Here is a 7,500-nt window from a genome sequence, read left to right on the forward strand (position 1 = left end):
CTCTATCTTCCCTGTTATCTCCCTTTCCTATTCCCCTTGTATTAAGTTTTTCGTATCTACCTTACTTATCACCTCTATCTATTCCCTCCGTTTATCATTGTATCCCCATCTATTCGCTTTATCACCTCTATCTATTCTCTCCGTCCATCTGCCTGTTCTGATCTATTCGTTCCGTTTATCAGGTTTCCCTCACCTCCTCGCTTCATCTTCCCGTATTCTCTCCTTTCCCTATTCCCCATTCTTCGGCCACGCAGAACGAGAGGCAAATGAACAGAAGAACAGAACAGAAGAACAGTAAAACAGAAAAAAAACAGGAGAACAGAAGAACGGAAGAACAATATAACAGAGAAACAGGAAAACAAAAGAACAGAAAAACTGAAGATCAGCAGAACAGAGAAACGGGAGAACAGAAGAACAAAAAAACAAAAGAACAGAAAAAACGGGAGAACAGGAGCAACAGGGAGAACAAAACGCACCCCAGAGACGGACCACGAAAAGCCCCGTTATGGATGACCTTAACGGAATATTGATAAATCGAACGACTCAGCTGACCCGTCACTGGTCCCCCCCTCCTTCCCTCTCCCCTCTTCCCTCTCCCTCCTCCACTCCTTCCCTCTCCCCTCTTCCCCCTCCCCTCCTTCCGTCTCTCCTCTCCCCTCTCCCCTCTCCCCCCTCCCCTCTTCCCCCTCCCCTCCTTCCGTCTCTCCTCTCCCCTCTCCTCTATCCCTCCTCTCCTTTCCTCTTACCTTCTTCTTCTTCTCACCTCATTCCGTCTCTCCTCTCCCCCCTCCCCTCCTTTCCTCTTACCTTCTTCTTCTTCTTCTCACCTCCTTCCCTCTTCTTCTTACCTTCGTCCTATTCTTTCTCACTCTGTTCTCTTCTCGCATGCCTCCTCTTTTCTCTCTCTGTGTCTTTGTATCTCTGTATCTCTGTTTCTGTCTCTGTCTCTGTCTCTGTCTCTCACTCTCACTCACTCTCTCTCTCTCACACACACACACTCTCTCACTCACTCTCACTCTCTCTCTCTCTCTCTCTCTCTCTCTCTCTCACTCTGTCACTCTCTCTCTCTCTCTCTCTCTCTCTCTCTCTCTCTCTCTCTCTCTCTCTCTCTCTCTCTCTCTCTCTCTCTCTCTCTCTCTCTCTCTCTTTTCTTCTTCCATCTTCCTTATTTCTTCTACCTTTCTCTTTCTTTCTTCTTCTCTCTCCTCTTCATCCACTGCCCTATATCTCTCCCTCCTCTCCCTCCCTTGCTTCCTCTTTCCCCCTTCTTTTCTTTCTCCTCAGTCATTCCTTACCTTTCCTATTTCCTCGCTCCTCCTTCCTTCTTCCTATCTCCTCTTCTGCCCTATCCTCCATCTTATATCCTCTTCCACCTCTCCCCCTCCTCTCTTCCCTTCCTTCCTCCCTCCCCCCTCTCCCTTATTTTCCCCTTCCACCTCCTTCCACTCCCCACCCTCCCCTCTCACCCTCCTCCTACCCCTCCCGCCTCCCCCTCCCCCTACCCCTCTCTTACCCCATCCCTCCCTCCCCTCTCACCCTCTCTTACCCCATCCCATCCCTCCCCTCTCACCCTCACCCTAACCCCCCTCCCTCCCCCCCGACTCTCCATAGCCCCGTCAATTATTCAAAAGGCCTTATCTACAGTAACCGACATCGGCAGTTCTCACGGGTCAAGCGCACTCTCGCTCTATTTACCGCTTCCCTCTCTTCTTCTTCTTCTTCTTCTTCTTCTTCTTCTTCTTCTTCTGCTTATGCTTCTTCTTCTTCTCTCTGTCATCTCTCCGTTTCTCAATTCCTTCTCTCCCCTATGCCTCCCCTTTTCATCATCATCATCATCATCATCATCTTCTTTTCTTCTTCTTCTCCTTCTACTTCTCCTTTTTCTTCTTCTTTTCCCTTTTTCTTGTTCTTCTCTTCTACCCATTTCCTTTTTTCTGTTTTTTTTTTTCGTCTTTCCCTTTTCCACTTCTTTCTTCTTCCTTCTTCTAAATCGTTTATTGCCGTTTCCCCTTCTCTCTATTCCTTTTTTTTTTCTTACCTTAATATTTCCCCTTCTTTTATCTTCTGTAGTTACCTTCCTCCTTCCTTTCCTTATCTTTTCATTCCCCTCTTTTCCCCCTTTTCTTTTTCCTTTCCTTTTCCCTAATCTTTTCCTTGCTTTTTCTTTCCCCCTCGCTCATTTTTCCTTCTCTTTCTTCCTTCCTTCTTTTCCTTTTCGATTTTTTAATTGTTTTTCTTTCCCTCTTCCTTCATCTTTTTCTTCTTTTATCTTTTTTTTTATCTTTCTATCTTTCCTCTTTTCTGTTCCCCTTATTCTCTCTTGCTTTTTTCCCCTCGCTCCTTCTTTTCCTTTCCTCATTTCCTGTCTCTTCCCCTCTCCCTATCTATTTTCTTCCCTATATTTCGCTTCCATCTCCTCCTCCTCCATTCTCCCCCCTTCTTCTTTTCCTTCCCCTCTCCTCCTCCTCCTCCATTCTCCCCCCTTCCTCTTTTCATTCCCCTCTTCTCCTCCTCCTCCGTTCTCCCCCCCCCCCTTCCTCTTTCCTCCCTCTCTTCTCCTCCTCCATTATTTTCCCATTCCTCTTTTCCTCACCCTCTCTCCCTCTTCCATTTTCCCCCTTCCTCTTTTCATTCCCCTCTTCTCCTCCTCCTCCATTCTCCCCCCTTCCTCTTTCCTCCCTCTCTTCTCCTCCTCCATTATTTTCCCCTTCCTCTTTTCCTCCCCCTCTTCTCCTTCATCCATTCTCTCCACTCTCTCTTTTCCTACCCCCTCTCCTCTTCCTTCTTTCCTTCCCATCTCCTCTCCCTTCTTTCCTTCCCCTCACCTCATCCTCCATCCTTTTCCCCTCGGCTTTCCCCTTCTTTCGACTACACCCTTTTATTCATTTGCAATATATGAGAGGAAAGTGTACCATGATTTAATATAGTGAGACGGAGTGCAGTGTGGCGACACGACGGAGTGTTGTGTTTGCGAAGATCAGTTCTACGAAATGTTTGTGTTTTGTTTACCTGTACATATATTTATATCAACTCGTTCTTACTTCTAAATCCTTTCTATCGCCTTTCTGTCTCTCTCTCTGTCTTTCTCTTTCTCTTTCTTTCTCTTTCTCTTTTTCTTTCCCTTTCTCTAATCTCTCTCTCTCCTTCATCCCCACCCTCTACCTCCTCCCTCTACCCCTTCCTTCTACCCATTCCCTCTCCCACTCCCTCTACCATTACCATTACCATTACCATTCCCATTCCCATTCCCATTCCCTCCTCTACTCCCCCTCCCCCCCCCTCCTTCTCCCTCTCCCAGTCCCCTTCTCCTTCATTTCCACAGTAACGAGTAACATAGCCAAGAGGCAGTGATGTCCTTGTGGCAAGTGGCATATTGAGCCGTGTGGTGGATTGGCAGAATATCTGGAACACTTTATATCCACTACGCCATAGTTAGAGTGTGTGATATTTGCAAAGAAAACATGAATTACGTGAATGTTTTTTTGTTTTTTTTATCCAAGTGAGAGAAGTATGATTGAGTATAATAAAGCGAAGGAAATTGAAAACGTAAGGAAAAGTGGGATAAGCAAAGGAGAAGAATAAGAGAATAGGACAAAAAGGAGAAAGGAAACTGAGGACAGTAAGTTGCAAAAACAAAAAAAAATAAAAACAAAAAAACTTGCAACGGAAATCGTTGGGAGGAATGATCTAGTTGTTGTTTGTTGTTAGTTACAAACACACCCACGCACGCACGCACGCACAGAAGAGGAGAAGGGGGAGTCAAGTGACAAAAGCAAGGCCGGAAAAATACTGTGTTGACAACCGATGTTTATCTCACGTTTAAAATTCATGGACAATAGAGCCTCCAGCAGGTCATAGTCATGCAGTCATAAACGCGCATGAACCCTTCTAACTGACACTAATAAGTCCCCACTCTATATCTAATTACAAATTAACCATTTTTCTCCATTAAAATTATATATCCATCCTCTTATTGTTAAACTAAGATAGGATTAACATACAGGTAACGTGTGATATTTCCCGTCATATACAGTGTGTGGCTACAGTACATTATAATCGATATACCTGCGGCTTAATACATAGTCATGACAGGTACATATAGCTGTGGACTTGCCTCTAATTCCCTCTATGACCCTGGGCCATGTTAAATTATGGATTTACGATGAACATAGTTAAGCTTTCTGGACGCAGAAACGTTACTGCAACGTAGACTGTAGATTGCGACGAGCGTGAAGAACAAATGAAGAGACAAATATGACGATTTTTTTGTTTGGAGATTTGAGTGTTTGTGCGATTCTTTTGTTGGAATTTCTTCTCTCTCTCTCTCTCCTACTCCTACTCCTACTCCTACTCCCACTCTCTTCCCCTCTCCCTCACCCTCTCCCTTTCCCTCACCCTCACCCTCTGCCTCTCCCTCTACTACTTCCCCCTCCCTCTCCCTCACCTTCAACCTCACTTTCTCTCTCACCTCCACCTCACCTTGTCTCTCTTCCTCACCCTCAACCTATCCCATGTCTCCCTCATCCTCACCCTAATCTTCTCTTCCTCACTCTCACTTTTAACCTCATACTCACCCTCACCCTCACCCTCTCCCCTCTTCCTCACCCTCACCCTGTCCCATGTCTCCCTCATCCTCACTCTCACTTTTACCCTCATTCTCACCCTCGCCCTCACCCTCTCCCCCTATTCCTCACCCTCACCCTGCCCCATTTCTCCCTCACCCTCAACCTCATCCTCACTCTCACTTCCACATTCACTTTCACCTTGTCTCTCACACTCAACCGAGCACTCATCCTTACCCTCTCCCTCTCCCATTTCTCCCTCACTTTCACCCTCTCCTACTCCTTCTACTTCTCCTTCTACTTCTCCTTCTCCCTTCTCCTTCTCCTTCTCCTTCTACTTCTCCCTCTCCCTCTCCCTTCTCCCTCTCTCTCTCTCCCTCACTTTCACCTTCACAGTCTCCCATTTCTCCCTCTCCCTCCCCCATTTCTCCCTCCCTCTTCCTCTCCCGTTCCTCCCTCTCCCTCTCTCTCTCCCATTTCTCCCTCACTTTCACCCTCTCCTACTCCTTCTACTTCTCCCTCTACTTCTCCTTCTCCCTTCTCCTTCTACTTCTCCTTCTCCCTCTCTCTCTCTCTCTTTCCCTCACTTTCACCTTCACAGTCTCCCCTTTCTCCCTCTCCCTCCCCCATTTCTCCCTCCCTCTTCCTCTCCCATTCCTCCCTCACCCTCCCTCTCCCTCTCCCTTCTCCTTCTCCCTCACTTTCACGTTCACAGTCTCCCATTTCTCCCTCACCCTCTCCCTCTCCCATTCCTCCCTCACCCTCCTTCTCCCTCTCCCATTCCTCCCTCCCTCTCCCTCTCCCTCTCCCATTCCTCCCTCTCTCTCCCTCCCCTATTCCTCCCTCCCTCTCCCTCTCCCTCTCCCTCCCCCATTCCTCCCTCTCCCTCCCCCATTCCTCCCTTCCTCTCCCTCTCCCTCCCCCATTTCTCCCTCCCTCTCCCTCCCTCCCTCCCCCATTTCTCCCTCTCCCTCCCCCATTCCTCCCTCTCCCTCTCCCTCTCCCTGCACCAAGTTAAGGCAACAGCTGATCGGGCATTCGCGTCCGTGAATGATTTCCGATCGGCGCAGCGCTCGCTCGGGCGATCGATTCAATTCGGAATTCGTTGAAACATTTAGCAGCGATTCGGTCGTTCCAAGCAGGGACGTGTGTCACCCAAATGTCAGCCAGGACGGTTTGCTCTCTCTCTCTCTCTCTCTTTCTCTTTCTCTCTCTCTCTATTTCTCTTTCTCTTTCTCTTTCTCTCTTTCTCTTTCTCTCTCTCTCATCTGTGTTTTTCTCTTTCTCTCTCTATCTCTCTCTCTCTATCTCTCTCTTTCTCTCTCACTCACTCACTCACTCTGCCTCTTTCTATCTTTCTATCTCTTTTCCTGTCTCTTTCTTTCTTTTTCTTTCTTTCTTTCTTTCTTTCTTTCCCTCTCTCTCTCTCTCTCTCTCTCTCTCTCTCTCTCTCTCTCTCTCTCTCTCTCTCTCTCTCTCTCTCTCTCTCTCTCTCTCTCTCTCTCTCTCTCCCTACCTCACTATCTCCCTACCTCACTATCTTTCTACCTCACTATCTCTCTACCTCACTATCTCTCTACCTCACTATCTCTCTACCTCACTATCTCTCTACCTCTTCCTTTTGTTCTTTCCATCTCCCTTTCTCTCATCCTCCTTCCTCCCTCTTCCCTCCTCCCTCTTCCAGTCTCCTTGCCGTCTGGTTAGCTCATTGGTAGCGTGTCGACTTCACATCCCCGTGGTCGGCAGATCGAGTCCCGTCCAAACTCGTGAGCTTCCACTGTCACCTGGCGGTTACTGACGTAGCTGGGCACTGCGTTGGGTAAGGACCAAGCTCAGATCGAGTCAACACTCGTTGGCACATTCTCTCACGAGTCAGCACACGCTGGCACAGGCGGGCTCGCCTCAGTGCATACAAGCCCGGCGTAGCACCTGCTCCGCATATCTGGCTTATCCTTATCCTTCCAGTCTCCATCCTCCCTCTTCCCATACCCCGTTCTTCCTCCTCCCTCCTTACTTCTCCCTCCTCCCTCATTCCTTCTCCCTACTCCCTCCTCCCTCTTCCTTCCTCCTTTCATCCTCTACCTTCCTCCTTCCGCTTTCCTCCATTCCTCTATCTCCTTCCTCCCTCCTGAATTCTTCTCCTTCTTCCCATCTTCCTTCCTGCCTTCTCACTCCTCCCTTTTCCAACCCCCCCCTCCTTCCTCTTACTTCCTCCCTTCCCCTCCCCTCTCCCTCCCCTCTCCCTCCTTCCTCCCCCGTCTCCCCCCCCAGCCCCGATTTCTACCCGAAAGAAAAACAAAAACAAAAAAACGGAAAAACAACTAAAAAAAAAGGCAAACCGGATCCCTTGATTAAGGCAATGCATCTTGCAATTGCATTAGGTCCTCCCTGGGTGCCAAATTACCCAAGACATTTCGCAACCCGGAACATAGGGTCAGTCAGCACAGGGTCATACGTATCCATTTTCTCCTGGCTTGCTTCTCATACTTTAGTGGACTGACTATGGTGTGTCATGGCGCCCTTCGCAACACCCTTGCAGTATCTCATTTTCATTTGACGTCGTGTGTCCTGTAACGGCACTGTCCCTTACCTTTCTTTTTCTCTCTCTTCTTTTTTGTTATTTTAATCTTTCTCTTTCACCTCTTTCTCATTTTCACTTTCCCTTTCTTTCTTCTTCTTCTCATCCTTTATCTTCACTTTCACCTTCTCCTTCTCTTTTTTCTTTTTCTTCTTCTCTGTGTCCTTCCCTTTCTTCCCCATTCTCTTCTTTCTTCTTCATTTTCACCTTCTCTTTTTCTAATTCCTTCTCCTTACCCCCATGCAAATCCCCCTCCACCCTCTCCTCCCCCCTTTCCCCATCCCCCCTCTCCCCCCCACCCCACCCCTCTTCCTCTTCCAACCTCACCTCTAGCGCGGCGGGCGTGATACCGGGTGACCC

At 48.2% G+C, this 7,500-nt stretch overlaps 1 long non-coding RNA gene across 1 annotated transcript in view; it reads right to left on the reverse strand.

Annotated features, from left to right (window-relative positions):
* Positions 1 to 7,500, reverse strand: part of LOC147471646 (uncharacterized) — a 20,121-nt gene that overhangs the window by 1,286 nt on the left and 11,335 nt on the right. The window contains exon 2 of the long non-coding RNA XR_015191088.1: positions 7,468 to 7,500. This exon is cut by the window's right edge and continues 97 nt beyond it. This is a non-coding gene — a long non-coding RNA (uncharacterized LOC147471646). The remainder of the gene's footprint in view (positions 1 to 7,467) is intronic.

This window comes from Penaeus japonicus, unplaced genomic scaffold (genome assembly GCF_977035675.1).
Source record: "Penaeus japonicus unplaced genomic scaffold, GWHDUDI00000001_assembly GWHDUDI00000006, whole genome shotgun sequence".
NCBI lineage: Eukaryota > Metazoa > Arthropoda > Malacostraca > Decapoda > Penaeidae > Penaeus > Penaeus japonicus.